Source organism: Myotis brandtii, unplaced genomic scaffold (genome assembly GCF_000412655.1).
Source record: "Myotis brandtii unplaced genomic scaffold, ASM41265v1 scaffold342, whole genome shotgun sequence".
NCBI classification, from domain to species: Eukaryota; Metazoa; Chordata; class Mammalia; order Chiroptera; family Vespertilionidae; genus Myotis; species Myotis brandtii.
The window spans coordinates 62,558-68,017 of record NW_005363166.1 but is presented as its reverse complement, the minus strand read 5'-3'; positions in this window follow the sequence as shown (position 1 = coordinate 68,017).

Below are 5,460 nucleotides of genomic sequence, written 5' to 3'. Positions count from 1 at the left end.
TGCAGTGGAAGGATAACTCAGCAGGCTTGAGGTGCTAAACTCTGCACATTCCAAGAAGGACTTGACTGGCTTCTGGGACACAACAGAATCCCTTAGAACAGTGGTTCTAACCTTCTGGCCCTTTAAATACAGTTCCTCATGTTGTGACCCAACCATAAAATTATTTTCGTTGCTACTTCATAACTGTAATGTTGCTACTGTTATGAATAGTCTGATATGCAGGATGGTTTTAGGCGACCCCTGTGAAAGGGTCGTTCGACCGCCAAAGGGGTCGCCACCCACAGGTTGAGAACCACTGCCTTAGAATATCCCACCCAGGGCCTTGGGCTATGCCAGAGAGCTTATGCTAACCATGTGATTTATGGTGAACACCTGTTTTTATTTCCCGAGGCCAAGGACCATGCTGTTTCAGTTTGACTTGGGGGTGGGGGTAATGGAGACTGAATACCTGTGGCCAGTCATGCCGGTGCTCCATGCCATTGTGACTGACCCTCAACAAAAACCCTAAGCACTGAGGCTCAGGTGAGTTTCCCTGGTTGGCAGCATTTTGTGCATGTTGTCACACATCAGTGCTGGGAGAATTAAGCACTGTCTGTAGCACTCTTCTGGGTAAGGACACCTGGAAGCTCACTTATCTCTCTTAGACTCTGCCCTATGCACTTTTCCTTTGCTGATCTTAATCTTTATTTTTTTGTTGTAATAAACTGTAACCATGAGTATAATTGCTTTTCTGAGTTGTACAAATCCTCTGGCCAATCACTGAACCTGAATGTGTCCTGTTGACCCCCAACACACCAATTAAGAAGGAAAGTTTTTTCCCTCACAGACAAAATGCCTAGGGCCCCCAGAACATAAGTAACTTACCTTAACTGAATGCAGGTTCTATTTGACTCTAAAAGCCTGGCTCCTGTCACCATGTTGCACCGCCTCTTGTAATGACAGAGCAGGGGGTTGAGGAATGTGGAAGCATAAAGACCACTTGACTGAGAATTTGAAGTAAATGGCTGTTAAGGACCCTTCTGGTTCCAACAGCTTATAAATCCGTAAGTCAATAGCACCTGTTGAAGTCTTAGACTAAGCAATTATTTGCTTGTCAGGGAGTGACTGAAGGTTTGTGTGGGTAAGGCCACTCCAGCTGTAGCATGATGGAGGATTGGAGAGGAATGAAACAGGATGGAGGCTATTGCAGAAGCCAGGGAGACAGGCTAACAGCCTGGACTGGGGGGTGCAGTGGGGAGGGACAAGCAACAATGCAGAAAATGGGCTACTGGGCATATCCACTGGGATTCTTGTTTCTATCCCTCCCTATACTAGGTAGTGTTCTAGGTTTCCCGGTTCAATAAATAAAATTGGCTAATTAAAACCAAAAACATTGGCATCCTCTTTGATTCTTTCCTTTCCCTTGCTACACCCACCCACAGGAAATTGTGTCAATTCCACTTCCAAAATATATCTGAAATGGATCTGTGGTAGGCAGTTAGACAGACATGAGCAGAGCAAGGACGATGGGCCAGGTACAGAAGGTCACCAGGTGGAAAGTCATGGATGCCTAGCAAAGGATAACTGTAAGGTGGGACCTCACCCCAGGGTGACCTTTCCTCCACTACCATATCACTAGTCATGCAGTTCGGACCCCCTGATCTTTCCTCCCTAGAGATAACATCTAGGCCTTATAGTTCAGCTCCAGGCCCATAAAAGGCACAAAACCAGAGTGACCCCATGGTTGACCTCAGGACCAGCTGCATTGGATAATGACCCCCTGTCCTGGTGCAGACCAACCAATCAGTGAAGACCTAGATCCTGAAAGGACACACCTGGAAAGCTGCTGAATATTCTATTGAGACCTCCCCCAAAAGCTCTGCCCTTAAACCCCTTAGCACAGAGAACCCAGCATGTTCTCCCTCCTGGGAGCAGGCCCACTTTCTCTTCTCCCTCCCCCCAGGCTCCTTACCTTTACCTTCCTCACCCCCAAACTCCCGGGGCCGGCCCTTCCTTTGCCTCTATAACTTGTTTCCTAAGCCCATTTCTTCTACAAATTACTTCTACCTCTGTGATTTTCCAAATAAATGTTCTCTTTTGGTTTGAGTCTTGGCTCTGAATCCTTTCCTAGCCAGAACTCAGGTACCGAGGTTTATTATATGAAATATATTCCTTCTATATTTATACAAGTATGATTTGTGCTCACTCCACCATAGATCGTGTGTGTGTTTTAGTTGTTTATGTAAAGACAAAATTGTTCTGGGGGCCTCCTGACTACAAAATCCCCAGGTCCAGGCTTAACCTAATGTTTACTGTGTCCAGGTGTTACGGATTGTATAAAGAAGCTTACCCAGGGATGAGAGCAGGCCTCAGAGCTCATTACAGACACTCCCTTTTGGTTTATTAGACCGTCATTATTCTTTAGTCTGCTGGTGGGTGGAGATGTTCTAAACCCTTTCCATTCACTGTCACAAGTTTCAGGTGAGTCATTTAATAACTTTTCAGCCACACCACCTTTCCTGGAGGGTGGAGAGAGCCTGCAGATGATTGCTTCTCCTCCTCCTTTGTAGTGGCAGGAAAACTCTCAGTAACTTTGTGGCCCTGGGGCAGGCCCGTTAGACTTACAGTCACACACACAGAGAAGGGCAAGATGTATGTTTGTTTCTTGGGAACTGAGGATCCACAAGAAGCTGATTTACCCTCAGACTCCCAGTTCAGGGTGCTAACATAACACAAAAAGAATATCACACATCTGCACACAAACACTGGTTTGACTTTAGATGTAATGTTTTTGTTTTTTTTTTAGTAAATCAGGGATCAACATGAAGGGATTTCTTATTGCAGAAAAAGAATAAACATGAAGTTACTAAGACCAGGGCTGGAATCTGAGCTCTGACATTTGTTTATTCAACTGCTATTTACTGAGCACCTACTATGTGCCAGGGGTCAAGGAACTGCCTTAGCAGCTAAAGGGAGAGAGAGAACAATAGACAAGTGTGATGGTTAATTTTGTGTCAGCTTAACTGGGTCATGGTGCACCCAGATATCTGGTCAAACATTTATTCTGGGTGTTTCTGCATGAAATTAACTTTTAAATTAGTAGACTGAATAAAGCAGAGAATCCTCCCCAATGTGGGTGGGTCTCATCCAATCAGTTGAAGGCCCGAAAGAAACAAAAAGGCTGAATAAGAGGGACCTACACCTGCTCGACTGCCTTCTAACTGAGACATCAGCTTTTTTCCTGACTTTGGACTTGACTTGAAACATCAGCTCTTCCCGAGTCTTGAGCTTGCTTGTCTTCAGACATGAGCTCTCTTGGTTCTCAGACCATTGGACTTTGACTGGAACTAAATCACTGGCTCTCTTAAGTCTCCAGATTGCTGACTGCTGACCTTGTGATTTGCCAGCTCCCATAACTGCATGAGCCAATTCCTTATAATCAATCGCTCTCTCTCTCACACACACACACACATTTTATTGTTTCTATTTCTCTGCAGAACCCTGACTAATATAACAAGCAAACTAATGATCATTTGGACAGTGATAAATTTCCATGAAAAAATAAAACAAGATCATGGTAAACAGAGGGGGTGGTACTTTAACTACAGAGGTCAGGAATGACTCTCTGAGAAGATGGCCACTCAGCTGAGCCAGATTGGGAGAGCCAACAGCCACGTAACATACTCTGGCTGCTTTTTGTCCCTAGTTTGCTATGTGATCTTGGGTAAATGCATATATGCTTCCTTGAATTTTAGTTTCCTGGTATTGTTTTGAGAATCAAATGAGACAATATAAGAGGATGAGTTAGTATTGTGTTTGGTCAAAAGTAGTGGCTGTGCTGTAAGCAGTTAGACACGAGCAGAGCAAGGACGATGGGCCAGATACAGAAGGTCATCAGGGTGGAAAGCCCTAGGTGCCTAGCAACAGACAATCAATTGTAGGGTGGGACCTCACCCCCAAGGTGACTTTTCCTCCCCTAGCATATCTGCTGGTCCTGGGGTTTGGACCTCCTGACCTTTCCTCCCTAGAGATAAATCTAGGCCTCAGTTGTATTTCAGCTCCAGGCCCAGATAAGCAATAAAACCAACCACAACTGATATACAGCTCCACTGAATAATGACCTGGTGCTGGCCAATCAATCAGTGGAGACCACAACCCTGAATGGACACACCTGGAAAGCTACTGAATATTCTACTGAGATCTTCTCCTGGGACCTCTACTAAAATCTCTGCCCTTAAAACCCTTAGGATGGAGGACCCAGTGTGCCTTTCCCTTCCCCCTCCCCAGGCACATTACCATTAGCTTCCTCACTACCACGCTCCAAGGGCTCTTCCTTTACCCCTAGAACTTGTTTGATAAGCCCATTTCTTCTAGGAATTACCTTTTCTACCTCGGTAATTTACCAAATGTTCTCTTACAGTTTGGGTCTTGCTCTGAATTCTTTCCTAGCCAGAACCTTAGTACCAAGGTTGCTGAACCCAGGTTTTGTCTGACCCCACTGGTCAGACAGCTGGTGCCATTCCAGCCGCCTACAACAGCTGTAAAAATGTCAGTTTCTCTTCCCGGTTGTTCACTAGGGGCAATGATTGGTAAATGCTGACACTAAAACAAGCTGGGGAAGTAGCACTGACATGAATTTCTAGAAGGCAGTATATAGCACACTCTTTGACAAAGGAATGTCCTACTAGAATTGTAGCCGAGGGAAACAATGGAAAACAGAAACAAAATGTATAACCAAGACGTTCATCATAATGTTATTTACACATGGAAAAACTGAAAACAATTACATTTCTGATAGGGGATGATTTAAGTAAACCTTTACTAAAAGTGCGAGTTTTGAAGTTAAATAGACTTGGGCTCAAACTTTGGCTCTTCAACTGCATCCCCTGGGTGACTTTGGGCAAGTCATGCCATCCTGAAAGCCTCAGGTAATTTGGAAAACGGAGATAACAACAGTACCCCTCCCACTCTTGGGGTTAAATGAGAGTGCTTGTGCAACATATAACACAGTGCTTGGGAGCCATCAGGGGAAAATGCAAGTAAAGTGAGACGAACTTTTAAAAAACAAATTATATGGGGGGATAATCACACATTTGTAATACCTTAATCAATAAAAGAAAATTTAAAAAACAAATTATAAAGAGTGAAACCTCGTTTCTCTAACTTAATTTATTCTGGAAGGCTGTTGAAGTGATTTGTTTAAAAACTGAATCAATTTTTCCCATTAGAAATAATGTAAATTCAATTAATTCGTCCCGGACCCCCAAATGATTCCGTTTAACCTTTCTTATACACAGGACATGTCTAATCACAGTTTAATCTAGAAGCACTTCTTAGTTTATCGAAACCACTCCCTACTCGCCTTAAAGGAATCACTTTCAGCACTTCAGGGATGTTTTTCAGGTCAGTATGTAGCATCTTTGCTTGTTCACATATCATTGCCTCCCAAATGCTATCACTTGTGGGGAGCTGCTATAGGGT